The sequence below is a fragment of the Petaurus breviceps genome, unplaced genomic scaffold (assembly GCF_028583685.1).
Source record: "Petaurus breviceps papuanus isolate PSGF00001 unplaced genomic scaffold, PetGlider_PUasm1.0 175, whole genome shotgun sequence".
NCBI classification, from domain to species: Eukaryota; Metazoa; Chordata; class Mammalia; order Diprotodontia; family Petauridae; genus Petaurus; species Petaurus breviceps.
Window position 1 is genome coordinate 59,091,333 of NW_027185764.1, and position 17,675 is coordinate 59,109,007.

Below are 17,675 nucleotides of genomic sequence, written 5' to 3' on the forward strand. Positions count from 1 at the left end.
ACAGCGTCTGACACATAGTAGGTGCTTAATAAATGCTTATTGATTCCATTTTACTTTATTTTCTGTCCCAAATTCTCTTCCTTGCCTTTCCCCTCCCCTGTTCATTGAGAAGCCAAGAAAAGTAGAATCCAATGTAAGAATGTATAGTCATGAGAAGCACATTTCTGCGTCAGCTGTTTAAGGAATGTTTATTGTATTATGCTATAACTGGAGGATGACATCCTCCAGTAAGCCACCGGATTGCTTAAATAAGCAGAGATGAGTTTGTGGTAATTAGAAGACAGTCGTCATATACAAGCACCATGGGAACATTGCCAATGTTTTAATGAGTATAGGGCACTGGAGTGGGACACTGATGATCTGATTACATTTTGGGAGGTGTCCTTCTTGCACACGACATGGGGATGAGGTCAGAGATGTGTCTGTCCGAAAACACAGTACTGGATCCTCATAGGAAGTTGGAGTGTGAGCTATGTTCTGTGCAGTAAGTTTATTTCCCATAATTCTGCAGACATTTGAATGTCTTTACAATCTTTCCACTTTCTTTCCTTTATGGTTTTCTTACATACTTCCCCCCCTCTAAGCAATTTGCTATCCAGCTATCTTGACCTACTTTCTCTTCTACACACAGTGTTTTCCATCTTGTCTCCACACACCTTTGATGGCTGTCCCCATGCCTAGCAGGTACTCCCTTTTTGCCTTTGGCTCTTGGAATCCCTGGTTCTTTCAAGACCCAGCTTAAGTTCCACTTTCTACATAAAGCCTTTCCTAATCACCCCAGAGGCTACACTCTTTCCCCCAACTCCTTTGCATTTGTTTTATATATTGTGTGTGTGCGTGCATATATATATATATATATATATATATATATATATATATAAAATTATATATGTTACCTACATAGACTCTGAGGGTTATATCAAATCCCGCTGAGTCAGGTTCTCCAGGACAAGGATTGTTACATCTTGTCTTTATGGGTCAAGTGTCACCCCTAAGGGACAGGAGGATACCTTTATTTATTTATAGAAATATATATTTTAAGCATTCTTTTCTTTTTAAACATTTTTTCTTTTAAAAATTTGAGTTCCAAATTTTCTCCCTCCCTCCCACTCGCTCTACCACCCACTGTGAAGGCGAGCAATATGGTATCAATTATGCATGTGAAATCATGCAAAACATATTTCCATATTAGCCATATTGTCAAAAAAATCAAGAATAAAGTGAGAAAATTATACTTCAATTTGTGCTCAAAGTTCCTTATTTCTCTCTGGAGGTGGATAGCATTTTGTAGAATGAGTCCTTTGGGATTGTCTTGGATCATTGTATTGATCAGAGTACCCAAGTCTTTCACAGTTGATCATCATTACAATGTTGCTTGTTATTGTGCACAATAATCTCCTGATTCTTTTCATTTCACTTTGTAAGAGTTCATATAGGTCTTACTATGTTTTTTCTGGAACCACTCACCTGGTCATTTCTTATAGCACAGTAGTATTCCATTCACAATCATATACCACCACAACTCGTTCAGTAATTCCCCAATTGATGATTATCCTCATTTTAATTTGAGGAAATTGAAGCAGAAAAGGGGGCAGCTAGGTGATACAATGAATAGAGTGCCAGACTTGGAGTCAGGAAGACTTCTTGAGTCCAAATCCAGCCTTAGTCACTTTCCAGCTGTGTGTGTGTGTGTGTGTGTGTGTGTGTGTGTGTGTGTGACCCTGGGCAAAAAAAAAGTCAGTTCTTACCCTCCAGGAGCTTATAGTCTAATGGGGAGACAATATGCAAACAAATATAAGCAAAACAAAATACAAAAGTTATATTTAGGAAAAATACATATTATATACAAGGAAAATAGGAAACAATTCACAAATGGAAGGTACTAGAATTAAGAGGTATCGGGGAAGGTTTCCAGTAAGAGATGGGATGTTAGTTAGTCTTAAAGGAAGCCAGAGAAGTCAGAAGGTAGAATGGAGGAGGGACAGTGATCCAGGCATGGGAGATAAAGAAAATGTCCAGAGCTGAGAGATGGAGTGTCTTGTTTGTGGAAGAGCCAGGAAGCCAGTGTCACTGGATCACTGTCAGAGAGTAAGGTGTAAGGAGACTGGAAAGGTAGGTGGGAGTTAGGTTATGAAAGACTTTGAATACAAAATAGAGCATTTTGTATTTGATCCTGGAGGCAATGGGAGCCACTGGAGTTTATTGAGTAGGAGGGTAACATGATCAGCTATGTATTTTAGAAAAATCACTTTTGCGACAGGATGGAAGATGAATTGAAGTGGGGAGAGACTTGAGGCTAGTAGACCCACCAGCAGCTTATTGCAAGAGTCCAGGCATGAGGTGATGAGGATCTGCACCACAGAAGAGAAGGGGGCATATTGGAGAGATGGTACACAGTTGAAATCGACAGACTTGGCAAGATTGGCTATGAGGGGAGAGAGATAGTGAGGCATCTGGGATGACTCCTAGGTTTGAGCCTGAGGGACTGGGAGGATGGGGTTATCCTCTAGGGAAAAGTAGGAGAGCAGAGAACTTAGGGGGAAAGATGAGTTCCATTTTGGACATTATTAATTTAAGATGTCTACCCGACACCCAGTTTGAAATACTTGAAAGGCAAGTTGGAGATATAAGATTGGAGGTCAGCAGAAAGATTGGGGAAAGATAAGCAGATTAGAGAATCATCAGTGTAGAGATGGAAATTAAATCCATGGAAGCCAATGAGATCACTAAGTGTAGTCGTATGTAGGGAGAAGAAAAGGGGGCCCAGGACTGAACACTGTGGTACACCTATGGTTAGAACGTGTAAAAGAGGATCTAGCAAAGAAGACAGAGATGGACTAGTCAGGTATATTTGAGAATAATCCAGAATTTCATATTTATTTGAATTTCTGTCTTGTAGTTATTACTTGATTTTCATATAATTTTGTTTACTGTTTGTTTTGTTTTAATAACTTTTTGTATTACTTGTAGTTTTATTTGGGGAGCTTAAATTCAACTCAGAATCTCTTCTGAAATAAAGGGTTTTTAACTTTTGTGTGCTTAAGTCTGCCAAGTGAAGCCGACAAACTTGTTTTCAGAATGATTTTAAATGTGTGAAATAAAATACATAGAATTAGAGAAGAAACCAATTATACTGAAATACAGTGATCAAAATATCCTTTTTAAATTTTGTTCACAGACCTCAAGTTGACCCTCTGCTCTAGAGAATTGTGACTGATCAAAGCTCAAACATACAAATGTTTTAAACATGAAATTCCTGCCCTTACTCTATATATAGCCTTATGTGAGAGGGATGGGTTACGGCTAGAAAGAGATGAATTAACCCAGGCGTCAGCAACTTTTCAGAAGTGGCTGGGCCAAGTTTTTATTTATTCCCTTGACCTTAAGGTTTTTTTCACAGGCAAGCAGTGTGTTCTGCATGCATTTCCTCTGTGTTAGTTCTGCTCTGCTTAAGTAATTCTTATACATGCTATAAACTGCTCGTGCCCATGATGGGTCTCTCCATTACCCTTTGATGACAGGCAACTCTGGCAATACTGGCAACTCTTATCCTCCAGAGATTATGATGTTCTAAGATTCACAGCCATTCAGTATCAGTCAGTCAATAAACATAAATTAAGCACCTACTATATATATGCCAGGCACTGTGCTAAGTGCTGGGGATACAAAGGAAGCAAAAGAGTTCAGTCTAATGGCACAAACAACATGTAAACAGTTATGCACAAACTAGACATAGGATAAATTGGAAATAATCAACAGAAGGAAGTTTCTAGAATTGAGGGGGTTTGAGAAAGGCTTCCTGTAGAAGGTGGGATTTCAGCTGGAACTGGAAGGAAGCCAGGAGGTGTAAATGGGGAGAGTACCAGGTGTGGTAGACAGCTGATGAAAATGCCTGGATTTGGGAGATGGAATGTTTTGTTCAAAGAACTCCAAGGAGACCAGTGGCATTGGATTGTAGTGACACTGCATGTTTAATAGTGGTGTTCAAAATATCACTCTGTGTGTGTGTGTGTGTGTGTGTAAATAGCTTATGGTTGTTAGAGACCTTGCTCAAAAAACCAAGAAAACAATACACCCAATGACCACCATAATGTAAATGGAAAGAACAACCAAAGGTAGTTGAAAATGAATGTTGACAAGAATAGCCGCAGACCTGAAGAAGATAAGAGAAAATACCTTTCCCAACTCCTTTGTAGAGGTAAGGGCTGCAAGGATATGGAACATTGCACATAATGTCGGGTTTCTAGATGCATTGATTGGTTCCTATTCTTTCTTTTTTTCTTTGAAAAAAATTCTTTGTTATATGGGATGTTATATGGGAGGAGGTAAAGAGAAGGATATAGTGGGGAGGCTAGGTGGTGCAGTGAGTAGAGAGCCGGCCCTGGAGTCAGGAGGATCCATCCTTAGACACTTAAAAGCCGCCCCCCACACACACAAACTAGCCGTGTGACCTTGGGCAAGTTACTTAACCCCAATTGCCCTCCAAAAAAGCAAAAAAAACCAAACCCAAAAACAACAAAAAAGAGAAGGATATAGGAGAAAATGTAGGTGATGTAACAACAAAATATATCAAGAAGAATTTATTTCAAAACAAAAATAATATAAAATGCACAATTTCCCAAATTTGATCCAATCTGATCTCTTCTACCCTATTCAGTTCAGGCCCTGGCCTATTGTCCTATTGAAGACCTTTTCCAGATGCGTATACTGATGAATTATCTCAATAGATTAGCCATCCAGCCACACATGAAAGATAGCAACTCCCAATTACCCATTTTGTGGATTATCCAAGTTTTTTGTTCCTCTTCGTTTCTGTCTTTTGCATGTTGACCATTTCCATCAGCTGGAGGTCGAAGTGGGAAACCAGCACTGGTTCCTGCTGTGTAACTGGTGAATTTAATTGAATGCAAGAAAGCATTGTGAAATTATCGAGAGTTATGTGCTAAGTAAGATAGCTAGGTGGTTCAGTGGATAGAACACAGGGTCTGGATTCAAGAAGGCCTTTGGCCAAATCTGGCCTTAGACACTTACTAGCCGTGTAATTCTGGACAAATCACTTAACTTCTGTTTGCCTTAATCCATTGGAGAAGGAAATGGCAAATCACTTTAGTATCTTTGACAAGAAAACCTCATAGATAGTATGGTCCACTGGGTCAACAAGAGTCAGACACAGTCAAATGGACTGAGTAACTACAAATATGCTAAGGAGAGGAGACAGGAAGGCAAAAAACAGTCCTTGCCCTCAGGGAGCTTACATCATGCTGGAGGTGGGTGACAGGAAGAGAATTGGGCAGTACGTTCAACATTCATCATTCCACTGCCAGGACATATACCAGAGCCAGCACTGGTTGGTCCCAGAACTTCTCCCAGCAAATCAATATCTCAGCATTTTGGTTAGTGTGGAAATGATTGTGACTGGAGGCAGGTGAGATGGTTCTTGACACAGAGAGCCATCCTCTCACATTGACTTCTGGGGTGTTCTAACTATATGGATTAGGAACCAGGGCTAGGAGAAGATTGAAAAGGTGGGAGTAATATTCTGGAGCTGCTAGAGATACTATATTATATGAATTTTTGTATTTGCAATATAAAAATTTGCATTTGTTATTTGTACTAAAATCCAGGAAATTCATTAATGCTTAGATCTGGGGTTTCTAATCTGGGGTCCAGTAAATTTTTATTTTTAGCATCTAAATTTTTTATTTTATTCATTTTTATAGTATTTTATTTTTTCCAATTGTATGTAAAGACAATTTTATGTTTACAAAATTTTGAGTTCCAAATTTTTTCCCCTCCTTTCCTTCCCTCCCCTTTTCCTAAAACCATAAGCAATTTGATATGAGTTATATATGTGCAATGATGCAAAACATATTTCCATATTAGACATGTTGTGAAAGCAAAAACATACCCGAAGGAGAAAAAAACATTAAAAAAAAAGTGAAAATAGTATACTTTGATCTATATTCAGAGTTCATTAGTTCAGAGTTCTCTGAAGGAGGATAGCATTTTCCATCATGAGGCCTTTGTACTTGTCTTGGATTATTGTATTACTGAGAAGAGCTAAGTCATTCATAGTTGATCATAACTCAATATTGCTATTACTGTGTACAATGCTCTCCTGGTTCTGCTGATTTCACTTTGCATCAGTTCATATAAATCTTTCCAGGTTTTTCTGAAATCTGTCTGCTCATCATTTCTTATTGCCCAATAGTATTCCATTACATTCATATGCCACAGCTTGCTCAGCCATTCCCCAATTGATGGGTATTGCCTAATTTCCAATTTTTTTTGCCACCATGAAAAGAGCTCTTATCAATATTTTTGTGCATGTATGGCCTTTTTCCTTTTATGTGATCTCTTTGGGATACAGACCTAGTAGGGGTATTGTTGGATCAAAGGATCACAGTTTGGTTGCCCTTTGGGCATAGTTCCAAGTTGCTCTCCAAAATGGTTGAATCAATTCACAACTCCACCAAAAGTTCATCAGTGTCCCCATTTTCCTGCATCCTCTCCAACATTTATCATTTTCCTTTTCTGTCACATTAACCAATATCTGATAGTATGAGGCAGTAGCTCAGAGCTGTTTTAATTTGCATTTCTCTAATTAAAAGTGAGTAAGAGCTTTTCTTCATATGACTAAAGATAGCTCTGATTTCTTCATCTGAAAACTGACTGTTCATATCCTTCGACCATTTATCAATTAAAGAATAGGTTATATTCTTATAAATTTGACTCAATTCTCTGTATATTTGAGAAATGAGGCCTTTATCAGAGACATTTGCTATAAAGATTGTTTTTCCAACTGAATTCCTTCTAATCTTGGTTGCATTGGTTTTGTTTGTGCAAAACCTTTTAATTTAATATAATCAAAAGTATCTATTTTATATTTTGTAATGTCCTCTGTATCTTATTTGGTCATAAATTCTTCCCTTTTTCATAGATCTGGCAAGCAAACTATTCCTTTATATCTAACTCATGTACCCATTTCAAATTTATCTTGGGAAATGGTGTGATATATTGGTCTATGCCTAGTTTCTGCCATACTATTTTCCAGTTTTTCCAGCAGTTTTTGTCAAATGCTGAGTTCTTATCCCAGAAGTTGGAGTTTTGGGGTTTATCAAATACTAGGTTACTATGGTAATTTACTACTGTGTCTTATGTACCTAACCTATTCCCTTGATCTACCACTCAATTTCTTAGCCAGTACTAAATACTTTTGATGATTGCCACTTTATAATATAGTTTATACTATAAATTATATTCTATTTTATATATTACATTATATTCCCCTAACTTATCAACAGGTTTGAGGTCTGTTGATTTCTTTTCTAGTTACAAGGGGAAGAAGACCCTTATTGTGGCTCATCTGGGTAAGAAAGAAGGGTAAAAGAAGCTTTCTGTGATGAGCTGGACATGTGGAGAGAATCTTAGGCTCCCAGGACCTTCTTGTTTCATTTTAAGAATTGATTTTCCTTGACCCAGATCAAACTTTTGTTTGGCCTGGAGCCAATGGGCTAGTGACATTTTTTTTCCTTTTTTTTAAAAATAGATTTTTTTATTGGTATCTTTTGTTTTTATATGACCTAGATTTCCCCCTGTATCCTCTCACCCTCCTTCCCAGAGAGCCATCCTTTATGAGCAATTTTTTTTTAAAGAAAAAAAGAAAGAAGAGGTGAAAAATTAGCAAAACCCATCAACATCTTGAAAAAAATCTAACATGTACCATGATGGAGCTAGTCACAAGGTAAAGATCCTAATCACAGCATTTGTTCAATGTAAAAAGAAGTCTTTACAGACATATAAACTCTACATAATGAATCAATGTAAGTAATCATTCAACTTTGAAACCCAGACATTATCCTGCTCATACAGTCTCTGTTTTTAAAACCTCATCTAGGCTACACTTTGCTTGGGGACTGTGATTACTCACAGTGTTACATGGCCAAAGGTAGCTAATTATATAGATATTTTAGGTTATTGGAGTTAAGTGACTTGCCCAGGGTCACACAGATAGTAGTGTCTGAGGCTGGATTTGAACTCCTGACTCCAGGGCTGGTGCTCTATCCACTGTTCCACCTAACTGTACCATGTATTTCACAAATAGTACATAATATTTTCAGAGTGATTTAAGGTTTATAAAATACTTTCCTTAACAGCTCTGGGTGGTAGAAATACAAAGATTATTTTCATTCCTATTTTATGGATGAGGAAACTGACAGGGATGGTAAATAATATCTGAGTGCCGAGTATTCTGACTCCAAGTCCAAGGCTCTTTTTGCTGTGATCTATCTCTAATTTCCTCTGTATATAGTGGAATAAATATGCCTTGGAGTGAAAAGAAGTCAGAAGAGCTAGTTCCAGCTATACTTCTAAACAGCTGTATGACCTAGCTCAAAACCATACCCCACCTCTTCCTCCTTGGAAGATAGCCTTTACAGCTGAATTTTGCCCTACCAAGTCAAATGTTATTTTGCAACCAAAATACCAAATTCAGCAAGATTTTACATTCTCTTCCCATTTCAGGGTGACTATGAAAATGAGATTTCCTGTAGAAAATCATTCCCAGAAGCTAGCTGATACTCTTCTCATAGTTTCATGGTTTCATCAAGGATACTACCATGCATGCCACAAATCACATGAAATGAGATTTCTTAAAAAATAAAATTCTTCAGATTTTACTGCCTATATAGTCTACAGATCAGAAAGTAGGAGGATGTTTTTTTGTGGAGGGTGGGGTGGTGGAGGAGCAAGATCACATAAGATATTGAAACATAGTTTAAAGACCCCTACTGTTAGGGATGTTTTTTTTTTTATTTTTTGGTTTGTTTGGTTTTTGTTTTTTTTTGGGGGGGTAGGGCAATTGGGGTTAAGTGACTTGCCTAAGGTCACACAGCTAGTTTTTGTATTGTGTCCGAGGCCAGATTTGAACTCAGGTTCTCCCGACTCCAGGGCCATTGCTCTATTTACTGTGCCACCTAGCTGCCCCTGTTAGAGATGATTTTAATGTGGTCTTGTTTGAAATAGGGGATACAGAGGTATCAGATTAGGCATCTGCTCAAAGTCATTTCTAGCTTGAGATTCTAAGATCTTGTTTCTTATGAAAGAAGTGCCAGCTTTTCAAAGGTTGCTTTTAAATGAATAAGCTCCCCATTATCACAAACTGCTTTTGGCTTATGGGAAAGGGCTCCTAGCAACTCAAACTAAGAGCACATAACCTTGTTTGCTTCCGTTTCCTCATCTGTAAAATGAACTGGAGAAGGAAATGGCAAACCATTCCAGTATTTCTGCCAAGAAAACTCCAAATAGGTCCACAAAGAGTCAGATATGAAGGAGTCAACTGAATGATAGTCCCTACCTACCAGAATTGTGAGGATCAAATGAGATACTATCTGTAACACACTTAGCACTGTGCCTGGCACATAATAGGTGCTATGTAAATGTTAGCTATTTATCATTATTATTAAACTAGAACTATACTCTGAATTCTCAGTTCATCTCATGATCTCGTATGGTTTTGTTTACCCAGCTAAGTGGAAAAGTTGACTTTGAACCCCACAAAGATCTAGCTATTACCATCCAAATCTTTGGAAAGCAGTCTCTTATAGACAGCCTTTCAGTTGCTATTCCTCTTGCCTTTTCCTCCTAAATCACCTTGAGAAGTTCTTTTTCTGTTTCTTTTTTTAAATATTTCATAGGTGCTACAGCAAATAAAGGGTATGTTTAGAAAAAGAAACAGGGGACTTGGGCCAGAAAGTCTAATCCATTAATCTTTAATAAAGTATAGAAACTTAAGAGTTGAAAAGGAACTTAGAGTTCATTCAGACCAACCTTCTACTCAAAGCAAATGTCCTTTCCATGCAGAATGGGTGCTGGATTGGAAGTCAGAGAACATCAGACCCAGACCCTGGATCTGTTTCTTATAAATTATGGGACCCTGGACAAGTCACTTCACTGCTTTTGACCTTGGTTTCTTCATCTTTGAAATGAGCATGAATGAATGAATGAATGAGATATTTCTGAGGTCTTTTTCAGCTTTAAATTTTTCATTCAGCAAACAGGTTTATTAGGTGGTCATACAGTCTATGGAGGACAAACATTTTCAGTGATGGAAAACACATTTCATGAGGCATCTAGGTGGCATAATAGATAAGAGTGCTCTACCTGGATTCAGGAAGATATGAGTTTAAATCCAACCTCAGATTAGCTATGAGACCCTGAACAAGTCATTTAACTTCTTTCAGCCTCAATTTCCTCATCTGCAAACTGGGGATAGTCAATAGCAGCTACCTTGTAGAAACTGTGATGAAATGATGATTTGAAAATGAGATGATATTTGTAAGACACACTGCCTGGCATATAGGCATATAGACATATATAGACATATAAATGCTTATTCCCTTCCACCGATCCATTTCTGAACATATCTTTGAGAAAGTTATTACTGAGGGGAAGTTGTCATAGTGGAGGAATAGAAGGCCATCTTCAGAGTCAGCTACATCTGGGTTTAAGTTCTATATTTGACTCATATCAGCTGTGTGACCCTGGGTAATTCACTTAATCTCTTAATCTCTCAGTGTCCCAGAAAACTCTCCAAGATGAAAAATTGTAAAATAGTTACATGTCTATATCAGTGAAAGGAGTTTCCTCACCAGGAATTCCTTCTGATGAAATCGTAGGTCTGGACAGAAAGAAAGGTATCCCTCAGTGTTGCCATAGATATACTACAGAGGATCCATCAACATGTTGTGTTGGACTTGGGATTATGGGAAAAGGTGGATTGTTTGTTTGCTTTTATAGAAAATTGGGAGAGAAAGATGTTAAAAAGAAGAGAGCATGTATTTATGTGGAATTTTCCATCATGACTTTATGTGCGCAAATGCTGGGCATCCAAGTCTTCTATCCCCCAAACCCCCATTCTCTTCAGAGAGAGTGTTGCAAGATACAGAATTGTATCTCCCGAGGACTGTGAAGGATTGGTGAAGTAATCGCAGCATCCCTCAAAGACATTCCCCTTTTCAACTGCCTCTGAGTTGGGTGAAGATGCTATTCTCCAAGTTGACTTACAGGAAAAAATGTAAAGAGAGTGAAATTAATAATTTGAATGAATTTTAAAACCTCCTAGACTATAAAAGATAAGCTACTTGGGGCATATGTCATCTGGATTGGGAAGAAGGGGAAAAGGGGCTTTTCATGGACACCACATGAATCTCATTTAGGATTCCTATATTGGTATATACCTATACCTACCTCCCCTTTCAGCAGCTTACAGGTGGGTAAGGATATTTGCAGAGTAAAAGACAACCCCCTCAATCATCACCATCCTTTCTTATTCTCCAATTTCCAATGTTTTTCCCCAGAATTCTCTGAAAGGCTATTCCCATAATTCTAGTTTCAATATGTCTATTTTTTTCATTTTTTTGGATCTGTTTTATAGTGTCTTGATTTCTCATAAAGTCATTAGCTTCCATTTTCTCCAATCTAATTTTGAAGGAATTATTCTCTTCAGTGAGTTTTTGAAATTCCTTTTCACCTGGCAAATTCAGTTTTTTAAGGCATTCTTCTTCTCATTGGCTCTTTGGGACCCTTTTGCCTTTTGGGTTAGTCTATTTTTTAAGGTGTTGTTTCCTTCAGTATTTTTTTGGGTCTCCTTTAGCAAGCTGTTGACTCACTTTTCATGATTTTCTTGCATCATTCTCATTTCTCTTTCCAATTTTTCCTTCACTTCTCTTACTTAATTTTCAAAATCCTTCTTGATCTCCTCCATGGCCTGTAACCAATTCATATTTTTCTTGGAAGGTTTTGATGCAGGGGTTCTGCCTATACTGTCTTCTTCCCACTCCATGCCTTGATAATTTTTGTCCCCAAGAAAGGATTCTATGATCTGTTTGTGCTTCTGTTGCTTGCTCACATTGCCAGCCAATTATTTGATATTTGAGGTCTTTGCCATGGTAGAACTCTGCTTTCAGAATGGAGAGAGCTATGTCCCAAATCACTGGAGTTTTCGCAGCTGCCAGAGCTATTTTCTAGCACTGGCCACATACCCTGGGACCACCACCCAAGACCGCGATCCAGATCCAAGCAGCTCAAAGCAACTGCAGCTGCTGCACCTCCACTACTTCTTGCCCTGGGGGCAGGGGCCAAACCATGTTCTTTTCCACCCAGTTTCAACAGAGTTCCCGATTGACCTTTTACTTTCTTTTTGGCTTTTATGGGTTGAGAAGTCTATAAAGAGCCACAGCTGCTGGTGATTTACTCTCCTGAAGTCTGCTCTGGCCACGCTGGTTAGGGCTGCCCTGGGGCCAGAACCACGTGGCTCATGCAGGACTGTGCTTGGCTTCCAGCTCCATGTGATAAACCTTTCCTATAGGCCTGCCAGGCTTCAGGGAAGGATTTGTTTCTCTCTGTCACTTTGTGAGTTCTATAGCTCTAAAATTTGTTTAGAGTGATTTTTCTTTTATATGTAATGGAGCTGGTGGGAACTAGAGCTGCATGGAGGTCCTGTTTCTATTCTGCCATCTTGGCTCTACCCCCTAGTCTACACTTTTGATCTCAAATAAGTACGCCTATAAAGTCCACCTATTGTTTTCCAAGGTCAATGCTTAAAGTATGTTGAGAAAGTTTTCAGGCTCTCCTTAGTTGTCTGTTTGCCATCATTAAACATCCCCAATCCTTTTAACCTCTTGCCTTCCTAGCTGCCACCTGTGAATAAACTATAAATTATCAGTGTATCTCTTAAAACCTGGTGACATGAATTGAATGCTATGCTCCAGATCTAGTTTGACCACTGTAGAGTAAAATGGTGCCATGACTTTTTATTATTAGAATGCTTTATTCCTATTAATGTATCCTAAGATTATTAATTATGAGTTCACTACATTGTTCATCATATATAGTTAATTCAGATTTTATATTTTTTCACATGAATTATTGTCAATCCAGGTCTCTCATCTTGGTCCAATGCAATTGATTTTTTGAGCCTAAATGAAGTTCTTTATATTTATTCCTATTAAATTTCATCCTGCCAAGAATTGTGTGTTTAAAAAAAAAACACACTTTCGACACTCTCATTTATCATAGTAACCATTCTTCTCAGCTTTGAGTCATCCAAAATAAAATCTTATATAACATCTTCTTCCATGTACATTGAGAAAAATGTTGAAAAAATCAAGGCCAGGAGCAGAGAGAGCCCTGTCTCTGTGGCACACCATAGTAATAATAACTAGTATTTATGTAACACCTACTATGCACCAGACACTGTTCTAAATGCTTTACAAATATTATCTCATTTGATCCTCACAACAGCCCTGTGAGGTAGTTACTATTATTATCTCCACTTTGCAGATATAGAAACTGAGTCAGGCAGTGGTTAAATGACTTGCCCACAGCGACACTGCTGTGTCTGAAACTGTATTTGAACTCAGGTCTTCATGTCTCCAGGTTCAGTGCTGTGCCCACTACCCCATCATCAGAGCCATCTCCTTTAAGGTTGACCCTGATTCACCACAAGAGAAAGAGAGGTCAGTCAGAATTCTTTGGGGTGTAGGGATATGCTGGTGGCAGCAAGAGACAAAGTGACAGATGAATCATTTCTAGGGCATTCAACAGGATGGGCTCCCCCATGCCTCCTGAATGTGTTTCTTCACATATCAACCCTTTGTTATCACAGGGTTGATTCACCCAAGAACACTAGGAAAACCTGCTGCTTTTTGGAAGCCTACATTAGTCCTTGGTTGGTAGCCATGCTTACACAACTTGGGATTTCAGTATTTAATGGTCTGTGTTGAAAATGGAAGGAGTCATTTGAGAGCCAAGGAAACCTTTAGTCAAGGCTAGTACAGAGGTTTGGCTGTAGCAAGGAAATCAATTTCACTTCGAGACCAAGAACCCAAGAAGCCTCCTTTCTTTGCTCTTAGCATGGTGCCTGGCACATTGTGAGGGCTTAATAAATACTCATTGACTTAGCTGGATTCTTTCTTTCGACTGCTCTGATCCACTCCTATTCTGCTCTATAGTAGGGACAGGCAGCCTATGGAGCTGGATAATAATAATAACCAACATTATACTGTCATCTAAAGTTTGTAAAGCCTTACGTAAATATATTATCTTGTTTGATCCTCACAGGTAATCTTAGCCTAATTTTACAGTTGAAGAAATGGATATTCAGAAAGTTTAAGTGACTTTTCCTAAGGTCATATAGCTAAAAAGCATTAGAGGCAGGATTTGATTCTAGGATCTTCTTGATTCTAGGATCAGAACTATAGTCACTCTGCCATGCTGCCTCTGGGTCCATGAGTAGGCAATAGCTGATGACACCCAACTACTTCATGTAATTTTCTGATGAGTAATAGTATTTTATGGTTTGCAAAGTGCTGTGAGGGTGATATTGGAAGTTATTAGTGACTCCATTTTATAGTTGAGCAAACTGAAGTCTAGAGAAGTTCAATGACTTGTCTAGCATCCCAGAGGCAGAATTCAAACCCATCCCTCTTCTGTCTTCAGGCCAAGTGCTCTCCCCAGGACATCACACTTCTGCCTCACTGACAGGTGATAAAAGAAGGTCAGAAACTATAGAGCCCTAATTAGGAGTAATTATCCCTTGACTGAATCTGTTTTCTCTGACATTAACAATGGATATCCCATTTCCTAAACTCTATAACTTTTTCTCAGACCCTTTATCCATCTTGACCTCTCTATAGCATTTGACACTGTTGGCCACCCCCTTTCTCTTGCTTACTCTCTCTTTTTCATGTTTTCATGACACTGTTCCTGCCCGGTTCTTCCACTGACCATTCTTTCTCAGTCCTCTTTGTTGTACTATCATAAGCCATATGCCTCACTCTATGTCTGTGTATGCCCTAGACTCTGTCCTAGTTCCTCTTCTCTTCTCTCTTTATACCCTCTTTCTTCCCTGCGACCTACAGCTCTGGTAGCTGAACTTTTTGCTTCATCTTGCCTGGAACCAAAGTCACTTCCTGGCGAGTTCCAAACCATGCTGCTACATCTGTAACTAACTTCTCTCTACCCTGCCCTTCCAGCTTCTCTTTATATGTTATCTTCCTTCATTAAAATGTAAGCTTCTTGAGAGCTTGCATTTGCAAGCCTCAGCTCTTTGCACAGTGCCTGACACCAAATAAGTGCTTAATCTATCCTTTTTTCATGAATGCATTCATTCGTTCCCATGGATTCAATTGTTATCTTTATGCAGATGTCTTCTAAATCTATGTATCCAGCCCTAGCAATTTTTTCCTTTAGTCCCACACATTCAGCTACCTATTGGACATTTTGAACTGGATATCACATAAAAATCTCAAACTCAACATGCCCCCAAACTAAGCTCATTATCTTTCTCCCCAGATTTACCACTGTTTTTAACTTTCCCGTTTCCTTCATTTTTCCAGTCACCCAGTAATTTGGAGACCAGATTGGGCTGACAACCACTAACTTGGTCCTGTTCAACAAGAAGGCTTAGGCTCTAGGCCAGTTCCACATTTAACCTGATGATTATGGTGTTCATCTCCTACCTCCCTACACCAGCATAAGGCTTTCTATGGTCTTCAGTGAGTGAATGATTCCTTATCCCCCAGCCCTATCTCTCTGTGGGTGACTGAATCATCTTACTACCTAGCAGGTATTTTTATTATGTATTTACTTCATTAGAATCAGGCCCTAACATCCTCCTTGAACTTGCTATATTTTATTGTTTTAATTATGTGATTTCAGCATAACAAAGTCACTTTCCCAGAAAAACAGACATAACATATGAAACCTTTGACTCAAAGGTCGAATTGTATGATATTTTCTCCTTATTGATGGAGATTGATTATTCAACACACTACGATGTGAGAGGTGGAGAGAATTGATGAAAGCTGGAAAGGAGAGAGATCCTAGGTACTTTTGGCTTCTAGTTTTGAGAGAAAAGATGCACAATTCTAACTTCTCTTCAAGTCTATTAAGGAAAAGAAAGACTCTGAAAAGCAACTTGCATGAATCTCTCTCATGTCTCCATCTCCAGCTTGCTACACTTTAAGAAATTTCCCATTAGGTGAAATCTGGGATTCTTCTTGCTCTTGGTTGAGCTGAGTTATCTTATTTCCAAAGGAAGAACTCATTCAATCAGTTTTATCTGGTATATATGTATACTTTCTCTTATTTCTGTTTTGCTATCAACTTGGATAAATGGGTATTTGCTTTTTTCTAGGTATGTTCATCATGGAACTGGCATCTGATGGAAAAAGGGTCAAACTCTGAACATACAGCTTGGAGCTTTCTTCTCTCTATTAAAGAAAAACAATCAGGAGTTTAGTTTGGACCCAAAAATTACATCCTCTTGACTAACAATATTTAAGAGAGCAGGTAGATGTAATTCTAGTCCAGAGTTCCCTCTCTCTGAATACAGCAGAATGGCTGCCTCTGATTTGCCCTTCTGCTTCTCCTCTTGGAAGGAATCAAGGTTTCCTTTGGAGAAGGGGAAGAGGAATGAGATTTTAGAGATATCCATCAATTCTTGCCTTCTTGCAAACCACCTTTGGACAGACTCTCTCCCCTTTCTCCCCTTCCCCTGTGGACATACAAACATGAACCAAAACAGTACCTATACAGCATACCACATGTCTTATACATACTTGGCATAGACTCAATAAAGACAATAAAACAATAACTAATAAAAACACACACAAATACACACACATATACACACACCTTGCCATACAGCTTCATACCTGTAGTTTTTCTCAGATCGAGGCAGCCCCCAGAGTGTATGAGGAGTGATCTGAGCCCAAGAGTTCTAGGAAACATAATTTATGTGATATGATATGATATATTTTAAAAAATTATATCATTTAACAATGATAACTACTCTCCTCTGAATGTAAAGAACACAATACAATTAGAAACTGATGTTCAACTCATATATTCCAGTAGGCTCAGTTGTTAAGTGAAGATTTAGGAGCTTTGAATTGAGGTCTTGGTTCCTTAATGCAGTCCATGAATTTAGACTCTGCTGGATTTGGAAGAAGACAGATGTGCTCACAGTCAGGGCTTTTCTTGGGCTCAAGCAGGAATGTGCTGGAGCCAGCTGGTTGTTAAATTTTCTGCATTTACACCTTGGAAATTGGCAAATACTACAAATCAGGTTTTGATCTATTGTTTTGTTGATTGATTAGATTTAAGAAATTGATACAGAAAATGTTAAAAAGCAGAGTAAACTTGAAAATATGTCTCAGATAAAATCTCATCTTTTACTAAGGAACCTTCCCCAACTCCTCTTAATTCTAGTGCCTTCCCTTAATTAATAATTTCTTAATATCTTGCTTTGTATTTACTTGTTTGTATGTTGTCTCCCCCATTAGATCGTAAACTCCTTGAGGCGAGGGACTGTGTTTTTCCTCTTTTCATATCCCCAGCTTAATAAATGTTTATTGATTGATTGATCTTGCTTTTCAGAGGACCTGTTGTTAAACATTTGCCAGCATACCCCTGACAACTGCTATTTTTTTTTAAGCAATTGGGGTTAAGTAACTTGCTCAACATTACACAGCCAGGTGTTTCTGGGTGGGTGCTAAGTGTCTGAGTCCCACCGATCACCTCCTGAAAAAGATCCCAAAAAGAAAATTCCTAGGAATATTATAGCCAGGTACTGGAATTCCCAGATTAAGGAGAGAATATTACAAGCAGCC

General features: G+C 38.5%; 1 long non-coding RNA gene across 1 annotated transcript; it reads left to right on the plus strand.

The window, feature by feature from the left end:
• The first annotated feature begins 342 nt into the window (after window positions 1-342).
• LOC138159153 (uncharacterized) lies at window positions 343-17,401 on the plus strand. Its single transcript, XR_011167823.1, has 3 exons — window positions 343-484; window positions 15,399-15,628; window positions 16,199-17,401. It is a non-coding gene; the product is annotated as an uncharacterized lncRNA (long non-coding RNA).
• Window positions 17,402-17,675: the final 274 nt, after the last annotated feature.